The sequence below is a fragment of the Haliotis rubra genome, unplaced genomic scaffold (assembly GCF_003918875.1).
Source record: "Haliotis rubra isolate DU_JTF1 unplaced genomic scaffold, ASM391887v1 Scf580, whole genome shotgun sequence".
NCBI classification, from domain to species: domain Eukaryota; kingdom Metazoa; phylum Mollusca; class Gastropoda; order Lepetellida; family Haliotidae; genus Haliotis; species Haliotis rubra.
The window spans coordinates 680,487-699,775 of NW_025767280.1; the positions used below are offsets into that span (position 1 = coordinate 680,487).

The 19,289-nt window shown below is 38.4% G+C and overlaps 1 long non-coding RNA gene across 1 annotated transcript; it reads right to left on the minus strand.

Moving 5' to 3' along the window:
• Nucleotides 1-585: 585 nt before the first annotated feature.
• LOC124254755 lies at nucleotides 586-14,781 on the minus strand. The gene is made up of 3 exons (XR_006892543.1): nucleotides 14,770-14,781; nucleotides 13,444-13,447; nucleotides 586-830 (listed from the first exon to the last, which is right to left on the minus strand). It is a non-coding gene; the product is annotated as an uncharacterized LOC124254755 (long non-coding RNA).
• Nucleotides 14,782-19,289: the final 4,508 nt, after the last annotated feature.

Below are 19,289 nucleotides of genomic sequence, written 5' to 3' on the forward strand. Positions count from 1 at the left end.
CTGTTCTAATAAAGCTGTTTTAGCGGAATGTGGAAGATATCCACTCCAAGTCAATTATAAAACAAGAGTTATATCATACTGGTTACGACTACTTAGCCAGCCAGCCAGCCACAAGACATTCTAAACGTTGCTATAATATGAAGAAAAATCTAGATGATAATGGAGATACTAACTGGACCTCCTCAGTTAGAACATTGTTATTTCAATACGGTTATGCACATGTATGGATCCTCCAAACAGTTGGAGATCCTAATATGTTCTTAAAGCTATTCAAACAACGCTGTAGAGATAGATATATATTACCAAGAATGGTCATCCGATATTGCAAGCTCCAAATTTTTGTATGCATATTCACTATTTAAACATGACATTGTTCATGAAACGTATTATCCTCTATGCAACTCCGCAGATCTCTTACAAAATTTAGATGTGGCATCAGTAAACTGAATGTACAAAGCTATAGAAGATACAAAGATGATGATATCAGTTCTGCCATGTGCGCTCTTTGCGTCAATATTGTCCAGGACGAGTACTATGTTCTATTACAATGTCCTGTTTTTTCTGATTAACGCATCAGGTATATACCACAATATTATTGTGTAAATCCCAACATACACAAGTTTGTAAATTTACTTAATACCCAAAATGCAAATGTTATTTTGCGCCTAGCCATATTTGTACACAAAATCCATAACGTTTTATGATACTTATAAATGCCAGTGTACTTCTCATGCCAGCGCTCCAAAGATTATGATGTAAAAATGTCACTGTACTTTTGGCCTCATGGCCACTCTACGAAATAAATCTGTCTGTCTATCTGTCTGTCTGTCCTACATTACATTCCTCTGCTATAAATAGTTTCAATATATGATGGCTTTCGTCATAACCTCGCTAACACCCGGTGTCACTTCAGTTGTACATCTATTTACGAGTGATGACTTTACTTATTCATAGATACATACAAAAACAAATCAGTTTGAATAATCCAACAATTAGCTTTACTGCCCAGAAATATGAAGCCCATTCAGAAAATTCCCCTCAGTGGACATTTGAAGTACTAACTAAATGATCTTGAAATTACATCTCATCGTGTACCTAAAGGATTTTATTGCCCTCACAAATTATAGTGTAAACACGCAGTAATAGCGTCTTTAGTGTACATATATACTTTTATTGTCACACAAAGCATAACATCTCGTCTTTGGGCTATTAAAGCATTTTTAAAACGGTCACTACAAATTGTTTATAATTGATCTTAATGAACACCTAGATACATATAATATACAAAAAATACAGTTATAAACAGTAATATTACATTATACAGCTTCTATTGTGAATCTAAAACGCTCGTCCCTCGAAAGCATTTCGCCTATTCGCAAGATAATGAGGTAGGCGGTCACGTGACGTCCTACCCGAGAGTCGCTACATCAACACACGGAAAATACAGTGGTACCGAGCCTGTTCGCTTACTGAGGTCTACTTCTAGTTTAGCAAATAAATCAATCCACGAAGTCAAACCTGGATTTGGATGGCATACTAGATACAGATAATATCACATACATACAACCTTCTCAATTTGAAAGTATTTCTAGCGGCAAGGTCGACATGAATATTGACGACGATTCCACCAGTTGACAACATACAGCCGTGGGACGATCCCGATCCCGACTATGTTTTGAATCGACCTACTGCAGACAGGTATGCAAGTCACTTGCCTATCACATGTTCATGGAAAACCGATTAGATACTGAAATAATTTTTCAGCAGTCACAGTAAAATTTGCAGTCATGATAACGGCAATGTTCGATCAATGTGTTGAGCCTGTCTTCCGGTATACATCGGGAAGGTCAACACTGAAATAGTTACGTTCGAGGTTCATGATTTTATTAAAGTTATTAAGTAACTTTCAGCTTTATTTCATAAAATGCGTCTTCTGATTAAATGTATCCGTACAGGTATTAGTATGGTGATAATCTTTTCTATGAAATACGTACCGTTACGGAAGTCGCTAAGTTCGATCTCACTACTGTACTGTAGAGAAGTACCCTAAATTCGTTAGTGTATGTTTTCGGAGAAGTCGGTATATCGGTGCATCAAACATCAGTTTTATTACATTTTCAATTTCCATGCACATGTAAAGCATCGGTTATATGTCGTGATACTTAGTCATATAAATCTGCAAAATATACATTAAATGTAAAATGATAAAGACCTGTACAGTAACCTCCTTAACAGCTGATAATAGATATAATAAAGAAATATAGATGCAATAAATACTGACAAATCCTTATCGTTCTCTTTAACTGTCAGCTAGTGAAAAAGAAAATTCTTCATTGTGTTCTAGTAGTAATGTGTAAAGTGTGATCAGTCCCAAAGAAAGACCATCGATGAAATCAAGAAACCAGCACACAAAAATTAAAGCAAATATTTTATTTGCATACTTTAAACTGTTTATGCCAAAATAATGAATACAGTGTGTACACCAACATCATGAAGGGAAAGGCTTGCGTGTAAGTTAACTGGATGGACTGGTAAAAACCTAAGAAAACAAGATTGCAATTTGGTGACAACATTTGTGACACATTGGTGACTGCAATTTGGAAACATTTACCATCTGAACAAGTCCCAGGATTCAAACAGACAAATAATATAGACCTTAAGACATCAGGCACAACTGGTTTCAGTTCACACCCTAGACACATATACATGATTTCATTTTATATCTTGATGTCAGTGAATTCACCAGTTCCTGTTTACTAGTTATAAATGAAAGTGTCTGGCAGAATATCCTGGAAAAATAGGCCTGTTGTGTCCTGCAAGTCTGTAGGAAGGAAACATGTTTCTTCTCTCGAGAATGGCCCTGAGTAGGAATTCCACATACTCTGTGAATACATTTTACATTGAATTAGAGACATTTTGTAACACAATTTCAGTATATTTTGTTTTGGCAACCATAATAATAAAATTTTCTTTGAAATCTGCTCTAAAAGTAGGTACTTTTGTCTTAACAAATGCTGAGAGGGAAAATAGATATGAGGATTAAAAACCAGTGTCTTTGCAAACAAGACTTAGTGTTGACTCATTAGTTAGGGAAAAACATGCAGTAATAGGAGATGGAGTGCACCAGTTCAACAAAACATTATTGATTGTCTGAATTATATTTGGTTTCTTGTTCACTGGCTTGGCCTCTTTGTTTAGGCCTAGTTGGGTAGCTGATTGTCCACTTGGGTTCTCCAGTCGTGGTCACTTCTAGGGTATTTAGGCTGTTTTGATTGATGTGAAATGCTGCCATGTACATCCTAAAAATAGCTTTAAAGTGGCATTTTTACATTTGCCAAAATCAAAACCCACAAAGAAATACATTATCTGAATGAACATATTTTCCTGATTTCCCATTTTTGAAAGTGGGTTAAAAGTTACCTATATATACATCTGCCATGATGATTTCACAAAGGGGTCCATAAATACCTAAGTTTTATGCCAGTGCAGTGCAGTCATTTTTTATTTTATTTATTGTACATTGCCTTAACGAAAGAAAGAGTGAGATTCAACATTTTAATCATGCCCTAACACAAACACGCACACGCACACGCACACACACGCACACGCACACGCACACACACACAATTCACATACCATTTTAACATGGTAAGGGACCAGTCCCTGGTGGATAATTATCTGATATGACTCATTTTCAATTATGTTTTAAAAATCATGTGCTCTCTCTCACCACCCCACCCATATGTTGCAAGTTCTCATTTGTCCATGCCCACCCCCATCCCAATCCCTCCACACACACTCAAATCACAACACACCCGTCTCGGGAAATAGATGACTTGGCCCTACTGAGTAACAGTAACAGTGGCTGTGAACATATATCTCTGATCGAAAATAGGACATGAGCGCAAATTATGACGTACTTTTTCATCAACTATTGCTTTATATAGCTAGCTACTGGAGTGTTTATGTTGCTCCAAAACAACTACATCTTAAAACTCGCCTGCAACCAACGTCGCCTACGGAATGCAACCATCTCGGTCTCAGTCCCAAGTTGACATTTCGGCCTCTGTGTTTGTTTGGAATGTCGAAAGGAATGCCCGATATATAGCATCCTTATAAAGTTTAAGTTTTGCCTATTCTTCATATTTCGCCAGAGGTTAGGTCTCTTTCATAGCACTTCTTCGAAAAGTGCAACGAACAGATGACCGTGCGTGGAGGGGTTCATAAAATCCGCACTACGACAGTATAACAATCTATGCCCTTCCTCTTGTCAAATAGAATTTCTCAGGAAATGTACATCCGTGTTGTTTACGCAGATGGATAATCATCAAAACTTGAAGTGCAGTTGTCAGTTTTTAATACATAATCACAACAACGCTCCATTCAAAATATTGCGCTTCGTGTCACTTTCAACTCAATGGCGTATACACTACTGAAATGTCAACACACTGAGCGGACGCCTAAAAATACAAATCTGCATACGAGTGGACGGGGCTAAAGTGGTTTTAGTTTTGGTGCATATTTATAATTTGTACGACTATTTTTCGTAAATGGATGGTGCAGATGTGGTATATATCCATGTTTGAATGACATTATGTAATAAAAATGCATAGTGTTTAACCTGTTTAAAAATCCTTTAAGTATTTTCTTTTGTAGTTTATCATCCTTACACACAGTAAATACATACATGGGTTGACTGACAGAAGGATTTGCGTAAGAAGTTGTATTGTCAGAGATATATCAGCAATACTTGAGTAAATGGAGCAAATATTTGAAAAATAAAAAAGCCGGCGTCTGTGACTTAGAAAACCCCAACTAAAACCACACAGGGATCAAGGACACATAGAAAAATAGCCTTAATAACAAAACAAAACAAAACGCTATGAATACAGCAGCTGGGAAGGATTCCCCTTCCTGTATCACCGCAAAGACACGTGAGTGAGTTTAGTTTTACGCCGCTTTTAACAATATTCCAGCAATATCATGGCGGCGGACACCAGAAAAGAGCCTCACACATTGTACCCATGTGGGGAATCGAACCCGGGTCTTCGGCGTGACGAGCGAACGCTTCAACCACTAGGCTACCCCACCGCCCCGCCACCGCAAAGAGGTGATCAGCAGAGTTTGAACGTGGCAGGGAAAGACTTGAAACAAATTTCACCAGAAAATTCTGTAACGTAAGCCTCACCAGAAATCATTCAGAGAATACACGATGTGGTGACCAACCTGCCAATGACTGAGCGTCATATTGCAAGTTCAGTAGGCATTCTCCAAGAGATGTTCAGTAGGCATTCTCCAAAATGTTCAGTAGGCATTCTCCAAGAGATGTTCAGTAGGCGTTCTCCAAGAGATGTTCAGTAGTCATTCTCCAAGATGGTCAGTAGGCATTCTCCAAGAGATGTTCATTAGGCATTCTCCAAGAGTTGTTCAGTAGGCATTCTCCAAGAGATAATCAGTAGGCATTCTCCAAGAGATGTTCAGTAGCCGTTCTCCAAGGTGTCCAGTATGTATTATCCAAGAGATATTCAGTAGGCATTCTCCAAGAGATGTTCATAAGGCAATCTCCAAGAGATGTTCAGTAGGCATTCTTAAAGATGTTCAGTAGGCATTATTCAAGATGGTCAGTAGGCATTCTCCGAGATAATCAGTAGGCATTCTCCAAGAGATGTTCAGCAGGCATTCTCCAAGATGTTCACTAGGCATTCTCCAAGATAATCACTAGGCATTCTCCAAGACATGTTCAGTAGGCATTCTCCAAGATGTTCAGTAGCCATTCTCGAAAAGATGTTCAGTAGCTATTCTCGAAGAGATGTTCAGTAGCCATTCTCGAAGAGATGTTCAGTAGTCATTCTCCAAGATATGTCCATTCCATTATCAAAGAAACTATAAATGAAAAAACCCGTATGAGTTTGAGATCCAAAGCTGAGTCCCAAAGCGTATGCCGTTTGAGCCAAAACAATAAAAAATGCCCCAACAGCATGTCTCTTGATAATCTAGCTCTGTTTGAACCTGAACCACAAAGGTTCTTGCAACAATTTGTAAACCTGAGTTCACTAACCTCCACACGTTAGCAAATCAACGACCAAAACCTAAGAATGATTTTACAGTTAGACCACAGAAGAAGGCACAAACTGTCCATGACCTGTAAACGTGACGTTCTCCGTGTTCTGTAATAATGATGACGTACTTATCGGGGTCTGTCTTGTAATGGGCGAAACAATAAACGAACAGTTATGAAATTAAAAAGAGAGACGTGGAATGCTAAAAATAGGTGTCTTCTTAATACAATGCACCTCACTAATCAGTTATTGCCATGGTTAAACCATCAGACTTCCATATCTTCCCAAAGCACGAAGACGACTCCAACAGATGTCCATTTCGACTCGAACGACGAAGTCTTAGCAGCTGTGGATAACGTTTTAGATGGACCATAGAAGGACTTAGAACTACGAAACTGGGTTGAAAAGAAACAAACATTTTTAATCTTTTTAGATTTTAGATGAAGTCCCCGTATGTGTTACTGAAAACACACCAATCACCCATAATGTATGGCAATGGCTTCTGAGAAATGATATATTAGAAATTAATGTGAATATAGACCATGCCTACAAACACCTTCATTTTTCATGACTAATTCGGATCAGACGAAATGAGGTGAACTAGCAGTTCTAATGTTTTATCGATCCCAGAAAAGGATTCTCATATTCTTTTGCGAAACACAGCTGAGGATGAACCAAAATCACGCTCAAAGACCAGTGTCCGTAACCGTATCAATTCTAACAAAAATAGTGGGAAATAGCTGCTGATTACAGAAATAGAAAAAGGTACAGAGTGATGGCATGGGCTGATTGGACAAAAGAAAGTACGAGGAGCTACATGCCAATCTGGGAACCATGTGGGCGAGATAAGTGCTGTCCGAGCAACTGTCAATTTCACTAAATTTTGATTTCATACAAACACATTCAGCATGATCATAGTACTTATCTCTTTTAGATGATATTCTAAAATAAATCTAAATTTTGTTAACCGATGAAGGAGTCCTGAATCACAATTCTATATTTTCATATGATGCTGAATCAAATATGTAATTTTTCTTTTCTTGTTCTGGGTAAACGAAGTGGTTTTCAGAGTTTAAACTGTACTTTTATGTCATAAGGAAAATCATTTTTATGGATGTCAGCTTCTTTATTATGAGGAACACAACATTTCGGAGTATATCCTTACTCCTTCATCAGGTGAATAAATGGTATGAGACAGATAGCATATATATGTACATGCAAGAACAACAAAAGTAATAAGACAACAAATATGCAGGCAAAACAATGGAACAAATAGAAGCCAGCACTTAACAGTTAATTAGCACTGAATGGACGCCAACACTAGTTAATTAGTGCTGATAGAAGCCAACAATATGCCAAACCCGGGTAGTGTTCTGTCAACTTGACCTGATTAGGTTATTCTATGACTATGACAAAACAAAAGCTGTACGAGTCGGCTTCGTGTACAAATTGACTTTTTCAGTTGTAGGAATAGTACAGTCGGAGTATTTTTTAAAAATGCGTATATTTGAACACATTTAAACAACATGAACGGTGTCGTTTTCGAAGGGTATTGAATTCAGTTGTCCTGTACAATGAAGAGTTGTTTTCGTCCATGATGTGGTGGTGTGTGGTCCAGTGCGTAGACCTCAGGTGACGAATCAGTTGAAGTGAAGCAACGTCAAGCTCGGACAGTCCTTGGATGGGTGACCGCGTTTGGCAGCTTGGCTCCTGAGAGATTCTAGGACTTCAGTCCTGCCCCACAACGAAGCACATGTGATACATGTGGTCTCACCTTAGGCAAGTGAATTTGTTCAAAATTGTCTCTGTTCACCAAGCAGAAAATGGGTACCCGGTTGGATGAAGTCATGAGACAGTCACTATAACCTAACAGGCAGCTTGGGTTATCGGGTGAAATAATAATCTGATTACAGCGTCCAGTGAGCAACTAGTCAGATGGATACAAGACGCTATATAAAAGAATTATTATTACTATTATTTATTATGTCACGCCACACAGTTATGCCTCCATCCCTTAACTGACGACGTTGGGTAACATAAGCGCTGCTCCAACTTTCTCCTGGACGTCTGTAGACCCTTGTACGACAATCAGAGCGAGCATGATGACATCGAGGCCCTTCTGTGAACAGTATATTGTCATTGTCTTGTCTAAAAAGGTAGGCGTGCATAACGGTGACGTGGAAGAAAGATTTAGCGTATTGCTGGATGTGGGGGGCGGAGTTTGTGCCTCCTCAACAGCTTGTGTAGGTTCCATCACTAATTGGTCTCACCTGAGGAATTATTCCAGCTGTTCAAGTGGCAGTTTGCTTGTGTCAACATTATTTACAAAAGTGTAATCAAACAAAACTGTTTTTCCCTATTCATCTGGCAGCTAAACAAACACTAAAAGTACCATGTATACTTTTAGTGTTCCTCGCGTTTCGATTCCATTCCCAACACGACAGTAAGGAATGAAAACAAGCAGTTCACCTGCACTTTTGTGAAGAGAGAATACACACACATATGCTTAGAACGCCTATATTATCATCCCAAAATACCATTGTAAATATAATCTTTAAAGAAAGAATAGGGTAATTAGAAATGCACTTTAGAAACTACGATGTGAAACCGAAGATAATAATCGAATTAAATCTTTTAGAAGAAATTATGTTTTCTGTTTGATGCGTAGCTGCGTAGGTGGATGGTGAATTGGATTGAACTGTATTTAGAAATATCACAACAATATAAATAGGGTATGGCGGTTTGTAAAGGAATCAAACATCGACCATTCAGCGGTCGATATTGTGAGTAAATATAAAACGAAATTTTTATATTCACTGTTCAGATTTTTAATCTCCGAATGAACGAGCTTCTAAATGCGATTGCTCTTGAGCATCGGCTCGACGACAGAAATCGGATATCGAGGATCTTTTCTGTCCGGAAAACACAAATCACAACAATTTATGGTTTGATAATTCAGTGCTCGTTCTAGTCAAACCAACCAGAACAAGTGAATGATCACTGAAGTTGTTGTGGGTCGAAGATATATTTGGGTTTATTGCGCGTTAAATGGCACGAGGGAATAACTTCACAACTGTTTGAGGTGTCAGAGGAGTCTGTTTTTGCCACCATATTGTCAGAACAGTCTCAACACCAACTCTGGCATATGCAGTGTAGCTCTGGTAGTGGCGCTCTGATGAAGGAACAAGAGGTATAATCCAGATAGTTTTCAGTGATAAATATGTAGCCCTGGAGGACTTTCACTGGAACTGCTGCATGGGTTGGTATATCCGTTTTGGTACATGTGGCATGAGTGAGTGTGTTTTTACGCCGCTTTTAGCAATATTCTAGAAACATCGCGGCGGGGGACACCAGAAATGGGCTTCACACCTAGGCCACCCCACCGCCCACCATGTGGTATAACTCATACAGATGTTCATAAGGTAAGACGCTGGCAGCAGTACTCTGAACATTACCATGGTAGTGGTTCATGAGGTAATATACCGGTGGTTGCTCATAAGATGTAACTATGGTAGCGGTAGTGGTCCAAGAGATATTAATTTGGTAATGGTCCAAGATATATTACTCTGGTAGTGGTTCAAGAGATATTACTCTGGTAGTGGTCCAAGAGATATTGCTCTGTTAGTGGTCCAAGAGATATTACTTTGGTAGTGGTCCAAGAGATATTACTTTGGTAGTGGTTCATGAGGTAATATACCGGCGGTTGCTCATAAGACGTAACTACGGTAGCGGTAGTGGTCCAAGAGATATTACTCTGATAGTGGTCCAAGAGATATTACTTTGATAGTGGTCCAAGATATATTATTCTGGTAGTGGTCCAAGAGATATTGCTCTGGTAGTGGTCCAAGAGATATTACTTTGGTAGTCGTCCAAGATATATTACTCTGGTAGTGGTCCAAGAGATATTACTCTGGTAGTGGTCCAAGAGATATTGCTCTGGAAGTGGTCCAAGAGATATTACTTTGGTAGTGGTCCAAGATATATTACTCTGGTAGTGGTCCAAGAGATATTACTCTGGTAGTGGTCCAAGAGATATTAATTTGGTAGTGGTCCAAGATATATTACTCTGGTAGTGGTCCAAGAGATATTACTCTGGTAGTGGTCCAAGAGATATTACTCTGGTAGTGGTCCAAGAGATATTACTTTGGTAGTGGTTCACGAGGTAATATACCGGTGGTTGCTCATAAGATGTAACTATGGTAACGTAATGGTCCAAGAGATATTACTCTGGTAGTGGTCCAAGAGATATTACTTTGGTAGTGGTCCAAGATATATTACTCTGGTAGTGGTCCAAGAGATATTGCTCTGGTAGTGGTCCAAGAGATATTACTTTGGTAGTGGTCCAAGAGATATTACTCTGGTAGTGGTCCAAGAGATATTACTTTGGTAGTGGTCCAAGAGATATTACTTTGGTAGTGGTCCAAGAGATATTACTCTGGTAGTGGTCCAAGAGATATTACTCTGGTAGTGGTCCAAGAGATATTACTTTGGTAGTGGTCCAAGATATATTACTCTGGTAGTGGTCCAAGAGATATTACTCTGGTAGTGGTCCAAGATATATTACTCTGGTAGGGGTCCAAGATTTCTTTGGTAGTGGTTCATGAGGTAATATACCGGTGGTTGCTCATAAGATGTAACTATGGTAGCGGTAGTGGTCCAAGAGATATCACTTTGGTAGTGGTCCAAGAGATATTACTTTGGTAGTGGTCCAAGATATATTACTCTGGTAGTGGTCCAAGAGATATTGCTCTGGTAGTGGTCCAAGAGATATTGCTCTGGTAGTGGTCCAAGAGATATTACTTTGGTAGTGGTCCAAGAGATATTACTTTGGTAGTGGTTCACGAGGTAATATACCGGTGGTTGCTCATAAGATGTAACTATGGTAACGTAGTGGTCCAAGAGATATTACTCTGGTAGTGGTCCAAGAGATATTACTTTGGTAGTGGTCCAAGATATATTACTCTGGTAGTGGTCCAAGAGATGTCACTCTCGTAGTGGTCCAAGAGATATTACTTTGGTAGTGGTTCATGAGGTAATATACCGGTGGTTGCTCATAAGATGTAACTATGGTAGCGGTAGTGGTCCAAGAGATATTACTCTGGTAGTGGTCCAAGAGATATTTATTTGGTAGTGGTCCAAGATATATTACTCTGGTAGTGGTCCAAGAGATATTGCTCTGGTAGTGGTCCAAGAGATATTACTTTGGTAGTGGTCCTACAAATATTACTTTTGTAGTGGTCCAAGAAATATTACTCTGGTAGTGGTCCAAGAGATATTACTCTGGTAGTGGTCCAAGATATATTACTCTGGTAGTGGTCCAAGAGATATTACTCTGGTAGTGGTCCAAGAGATATTACTTTGGTAGTGGTCCAAGAGATATTACTTTGGTAGTGGTCCAAGAGATATTACTCTGGTAGTGGTCCAAGAGATATTACTCTGGTAGTGGTCCAAGAGATATTACTTTGGTAGTGGTCCAAGATATATTACTCTGGTAGTGGTCCAAGAGATATTACTCTGGTAGTGGTCCAAGATATATTACTCTGGTAGGGGTCCAAGATTTCTTTGGTAGTGGTTCATGAGGTAATATACCGGTGGTTGCTCATAAGATGTAACTATGGTAGCGGTAGTGGTCCAAGAGATATCACTTTGGTAGTGGTCCAAGAGATATTACTTTGGTAGTGGTCCAAGATATATTACTCTGGTAGTGGTCCAAGAGATATTGCTCTGGTAGTGGTCCAAGAGATATTGCTCTGGTAGTGGTCCAAGAGATATTACTTTGGTAGTGGTCCAAGAGATATTACTTTGGTAGTGGTTCACGAGGTAATATACCGGTGGTTGCTCATAAGATGTAACTATGGTAACGTAGTGGTCCAAGAGATATTACTCTGGTAGTGGTCCAAGAGATATTACTTTGGTAGTGGTCCAAGATATATTACTCTGGTAGTGGTCCAAGAGATGTCACTCTCGTAGTGGTCCAAGAGATATTACTTTGGTAGTGGTTCATGAGGTAATATACCGGTGGTTGCTCATAAGATGTAACTATGGTAGCGGTAGTGGTCCAAGAGATATTACTCTGGTAGTGGTCCAAGAGATATTTATTTGGTAGTGGTCCAAGATATATTACTCTGGTAGTGGTCCAAGAGATATTGCTCTGGTAGTGGTCCAAGAGATATTACTTTGGTAGTGGTCCTACAAATATTACTTTGGTAGTGGTCCAAGAAATATTACTCTGGTAGTGGTCCAAGAGATATTACTCTGGTAGTGGTCCAAGATATATTACTCTGGTAGTGGTCCAAGAGATATTACTCTGGTAGTGGTCCAAGAGATATTACTTTGGTAGTGGTCCAAGAGATATTACTTTGGTAGTGGTCCAAGAGATATTACTCTGGTAGTGGTCCAAGAGATATTACTTTGGTAGTGGTCCAAGAGATATTGCTCTGGTAGTGGTCCAAGAGATATTACTCTGGTAGTGATCCAGGAGATATTGCTCTAGTAGTGGTCCAATAGATATTACTCTGGTAGTGGTCCAAGAGATATTACTCTGGTAGTGGTTCAAGAGATATAACTCTGGTAGTGATCCAACAAATAATGCTTTTGTAGTGGTTTAAGAGGTATTTCTCTGGTAGTGGTCCAACAAATATTACTTTTGTAGTGGTTCAAGAGATATTACTCTGGTAGTGGTCCAAGAGATATTACTCTGGTAGTAGTCCATGAGGTACTACTCTGGTAGAGGTCAATGACGTATTACTCCGCTAGTGGTCCTTGAGAAATTACTCTGGTTGTGGTTCATGAGGTATTACTCTCAACTGATAGTGACCCGTGAGGCAATACCCTGGCAATGAGGTCTTATTCTGGTAGTGGTTCATCACACATAAATCCGGAAACGGTCCATGCTGTAGTCTTTGAGGTGGGTCACAGGTATTTGCGCACGGGGAAGTGCTCTGGTAGTGGCTCATGGAATATAACTTCGGTAGTGCCATGGGATATGATATATCGGGTAGGTATGAATTTAGTAGTGGTCCATGTGATCTTACTCTAGTAGTGGTCCTTTTCTAGCCAATGAGACAAAAGTTTGGTAGTTGCGATTGAAGCACAAATTCTATTGCCAACGAGGCACATCAATAATATAATTTCAGTTCGACGGAGTAATTATATATTTAGTCAACATCATTCCAAACCTTACGTAGACCCAGGGCCTCGTTGAACACTGTGAAGAAAGAAGAGTAGTTGCCATGCGTGCGTTCAACCCTTCCTCTGATATCACTTTCAACAAGAACTTATATAAGGCAGGTTTCAACAGCCAGTTTCACAGCAGTCTAGATAACAAGGGGAGAAAGTGACGTAAATGGTAACCAGGTTGGTATCAAGAATCATCCATCCTAACTGTACTTCGTCGCCTGAGTTGTGGACACGAACCCACGACTTGTGCATTCCTGTCAGCAGGTGACATAACTCTCAACTAGGACGTATGTTGGCATTTGGAACGCTCTGATGTAGGGACACCCAAACAAACCTTGGTAATTGTGAACGATGCTCAAACCAGAGGTTCTACAAGCCGAACTCACGTTATGACAACGAGAGACGTTTAGCTTTAAACTGTGTTCCCCGAGTTCGATTACTCCAGCGTCTACTAGTGTGGACTTCATCACTTTCTATCAGCGTTTACCCTCCAATAAACAGCCATCTTGATGTTCGAATTGAGAGGTGTTAATGAAATAAAAAGTCGACGTTTTCATGAGCTTCGTAGGAAAGGAAATTAGAAAGTGACTCTAAGCGTGTTAGGAAGGAGAAAGTCGAATTGCTCCACCATATTTGGTGCTAAATTGCAAACCAATACATTTTATAGCCAAGCTTGTGTCTCAAGTGACTTTTCAGAAAATTTGACAGGCGCTTTTTATATGCATCGTCATGCTTCCTGCTACACCCCCGCGTTTATTTTGTGCGGGATTAGTCCTAGCAGATGAGCACCGGTTAAAAAATGCCAGTCTAATATCCAACGAACTCGGCCTCGTTTGAACGTGGAACAACGTGAAACACCGTTTTCCATGTATTTCTGACGAACGCATTTGTGTATGTTTACTATTTTTTGACAAGGCAATACCTAATTGAATATATAATGTGACCAAAATGTACGACCATCTGTGGAAACATACATTATTGTACACATTAATAAGGTTAATGTTATGAGCAGATGTCTCCAAACTATGCATTGACGTACGGGAATAATGAAACACTTGGACAGTAATTAACTTTAGAAAGGTGTTGATATCAAAACAACAAATCAACCACGCATGGAAAATATGTTCTTAAAACATATTGAAATCTTAAAATGTTGTAAATCACAACAACTTGCACGTACATGATCCAAAGCTATTGCACGGGTTGCGGTTCACTCACATTGAAGTAGCACGGGATACTGACTTTGGAGACGTCTGGCGTTCCTATGTTACTGGGAGTGTGTAAAACTGAACTTAACAGGGCCTTTATCATTTATTGATTTCGTTGTAAGTAAATACTGAGGGCAGTCATTTGTACACAGCAGACATTTGATGAGACGATCAAGAATTCCCCATCGGATCACGAACAACTGAGATCGAATCCCAACATGGTCCGACAGGGTTAGAATGAATGAGACGTAAACTTTCAAGTTATGTACTATGCATTTCCGTGCTTTTAAAGAATTGAACAATTGACCTTCTTACAGTAAAACCCTGTCAGTCTGGACATTGTTAATGTGGACACTAAAGGAATTTAATTCATTCACATGAGTTATTAACCAAAACATTTGAAAGTACGACCACTTTCACAGGAGATTCTAACATGGCGGTTTTTCAGGTGACCAACTGACTCTTTGCATGTGTTGACATCAGTGGCCCAGGATGCATTCACCTATGGTGAACACCAGGCATCATCACTATCTGAAAGTATTCTGAACACATACTTATGATTTAGTGGCTACAATTAGACAGTAATGATACAATGAACTCAGGTTTTAGAAATAATATCTCAAGATTAACGAAGTGCTTTCTGTCACTTGCATTTTTGTTGAAGCCTTGTATATAACACAGAAGCACTATTGAAAAGAGGATTAGAAATAAGAAGGATTTGCTTGTACTGAGTCCGCTATTTATCAAAACCACTGAAATATATCCCTGCTCCAGTTCTTTGTTCCACAGTGTGCCTTACATTTCTTTGACATACAGTGTAACTATTGTCTGAATATATTGTTACATTGTTGAAGCCAGAGGATATTGGAATAGGTATCTGACTTACCGACTCACTGGATCACTAACTCATCTGAAACCAGACTATTCAACCACCGCTGGCCATATCGTCACTGTTCAGTTATTGATTGAATGATATACAAACCCAATACTTGTGCTTGAAAACTGTCTACAGAGCCGTGAAGATATGGGTCAGCAACCCACGCTTGTCGTACGAGGCGACTAACGGGATCTGGTGGTCAGGCTCGCGGACTTGCTTGACACGTGTCATCGGTTCCCAATTACGCAGATCACTGGATTGTCTGGTCCAGACTCGATTATTTACAGAAGACGGTCATATAGCTAGAATACTGCAGAAAGCAGCGTTAAACAACAAACAAATAAACACTCTACAGTTCAACACTGGTTCTGGTTGCTTAAAGACAAACTATATATCAATTAACACTCGTTAAATAGCAGTACTTTAGATGTGTGATGTTTAGATGTTTACCAAGAGACCAACAACCATTATCAAGGTGAGTTCCATTCGCACAATTATAGGTTTCTGGCACTACTTAAAACAACATAATACATCCCCTTAATCATAAATAACCTCAATTTAACCTCATTTTGCAACATAGAGAGACAGAGAGATAGAGACAGAGTTTATTTCCAGTAAAAGGCCGTAGGCCCAAAATACATTCAAAAGGAAATTCCAGTGTAGTCAGGGGCACAATGATCATTCAAGTGTGTTTATAATAATCCTTTTAACATAAAATAGATACAAGGCAACATATTTTACAGTGTCTACATTAGTATTCTTGAAAAGATTTGCTAAAGAATATACAATAAAAGGCTTTTTTAACACATTTTGTAATAAACCTATCTCTTAGTTGTGAATAGGATTCACAAATGAACAGTACACGAAATTCATCTTCAATATAGGTAAGACCTTTAGATTTACATGATGTACAAAATCTTTGATTATAATCGGTGTTCTTATAACGCCGAGTTTCTACAGCTATTTTAAGATTACTACACCTAAATTGTGCTTAAACAGCTCTTAAATGTGTTGAAAGGTTAAACGATAAATAACATTTAACATTTAACGCTGATTTAAAATACTGATAATAGTTGCATTTGGAGGAATTTCTCAGGGAAGAGTACCAGGACTGTTTTAAGTTATCTGATAATCTTTGTTTTAATAAGCTTATAAACATCTTTATATCACCAACATCTTGGCTCAACCAAACATATCCAAAACCAATATTAAAAAGAAGACTTTTTACTTTTGATGCCCATGTTGTTCTACCACTATCATCTAATGACTTAAGCATAAGGTAGCTTTGAAAAGGTAATCTGTCATGAGGAAGTTGTAACAATCTACACCAATTTGATTACACGGGTCATATAATTAAACTGGAGGGGTATTCTGCCACATTCACCCAGGGCCATGGAATTACAAGATGACCTATATATTTTAAGATACCTTTTACAAAAATCAAGCTGTACCGATTCAATACTTTTACAATAAGAAGTTCCCCATATTTCTGAGCCATAGCATAATATTGGTGTGATCAGTGCATCAAACATTTTGAATAAATCTGTACAGTTAATATTTTCGAATTTCTTTTGAAAGTGATTATCTGATAAAATTGCCTTTCTAGCCTAAGATGCTAAACATAATTGTGCCCTGGACCAAACAACTTTTGGTGTAAATATAATGTCAAGATAGTTATAAAAAGATACTGTTTCTATTTGTTCCCCATTAAAATACCACTATTCATAAGATCTAAAAGGCCCTCCATTTCTGAAAACAACCACTTTTGTTTTCTTAAGGTTTACTTTCATTCCTGTTTCGTTGCAAAATAATTCAAGGGCATTTATCTTTTTCTGCAATTGAATACAAGTGTCTGAAAGAGCCAAAACATCATCAGCAAACATAAGGGCATACACATTATTGAAAACAGCAGTGATAAATATTCCCTTACCACCTTCATTTTGCATAATTGTGCATAAATAATTAATCAAGATTATAAATATCTGAGGGCTTAAAATGCATCCCTGACGGGTGCCAACATTACAAGAAAATTGTTTAGAAAGTCCTTCAGGGGTTCTAACACAGGCACAAAATGAATTATATATACATGTGATAAAATCTAAGAGCTTCCCATCTAATCCAACCTTATGAAGAGAATCTATAAGTATATCATGTTTAAGAGTATCGAAAGCTTTTATTTTTTTTTTCTGCCCTGTTTTTTAATGATTTTTTTTGTATGACAGCCTGAAGTGTAAAATTGTGGCCTATTGTAGAATAGTTTTCCCTGAAGCCAGCCTGATATTCACAAATGATATTATTTAAATCGCACCAGATTTTTATCTTATATTTAGAATTGATGTAAATAATTTACAAAGGGAATCAATGAGGGATATACCATGGTAATTACCGGAGTCGTTCTTGTCGCCAAATTTTAACAAAGGGCAAATAATGCTCTTACCCCAACTTGAAGGGAAACAGCCAGAGTCATAAATTTTGTTAAAAAGAACAGTGAGAGTAGGGACAATGAAACTTCTTGACTCCTTTAGAAATTCATTAGCAGTTCCGTCTGGACCAGCGGCTTTACTGTTTGGCAAAGAGAGAATAGTTGAAGATATTTCTTGTTCGGGAAATGGTTGGTTAAAAAATGAATCAGTGTTGCTTGTAGATTGTAAAGGTGAAGGTAAATGTTCTGGTGTGTTTTGAGGAGTATTAATGCATAACAGATTTGAGAAGTGATCTGTCCACTTTTAGCATGAGATATTGGATGAAAGTTGTGGTGAAGATCTGCAATTTTTAAGTGTTTTCCAAAATAATTTAGGGTATGTGCTTGCTGCTACTAGTTTATCTTTCTGTTTATTTTGGAAATGTAATCTTTTTTGCTTGAATGTACATTTGAAGAGTGTTCGTAGCTGTCTGAAGATAGTAAAGTCTGCACTGTGATCTCTATGGGCTCTGAGTGCTGCATATTTGTCATGCTTTAAGTTTTTTAAGTCCTGATCCCACCAAGGTGGTTGTGTTCTCGTTTGTGAAGGAAATGAACCATTATATATGTTTGTGTGTGTGATCAGCTGCTTTCTGAAAAAGAGTTACTAAATGTGCAAGGGCTCGGTCGATATTGTTATGGATGAGGCCATTTAAATGAGTGTATTGATTATTAAACAGTGACCTGAAGTTTGTAATGAATGCACTGTTTTCATCCTTGTAACACATGTATTTTGTCCATTTATCCTGTTTACCCTCTTGTGCATTACTGTTAGAGGTAAGCATGTTAGAATGAGCAGTGGAGGGGAGCTTACTGTTATGTGTGTTGATATTGAGTGTACATGACAGTGGAAAGTGACATGAGTTATCTAGTGTTCCGACGTTAAACCGCGTGATGAAAGGAAATAATGACGAAGAAGCTAGCATGTAGTCAACTACACTGCAACCGTTATAAGTAAAGCATGTAAACTGACCACATAAATCATTTGCTAATCTACCATTTAAGGCATGAATGCCAAAAGTGCAACATAATTCAGCAGGTTTTTTTCCATAATTATTATAAACTTGATGATTTAGAAGATCGAGGCATATCAAATGTATGCAAATGGAAATGCGGCTTTTAAATGACTTCGCTCGTTTTAAGTTTTGTGAGTAGCTTCCTGAAATGTATTTTGTCGAAAAGGGTGAGTAAAATTTCCTACAATTGTGGCTTATAATACGGTTATAACTTTTGTTTCCAACGAGGGTAGACAGGTTGTTAGATACAAAACACAATCGTATCGTATCAAGATCGTCTACTATCCCGTGTAGGAAGGATGACCTCGTTTACTAGTTTTGAGCACGCTCATGGAATGTCACACTGTGTCGTATTTTCATTCATAAACAATGACAATTCCTTTCCGAGAATAAACTTTTTTTTAACCCCCAAATGCTCGTCACATGCATGAAATTCGCATTACACTACGCCATTGAGAAACACCAATCTTTCAACATCAAGCGATTTAT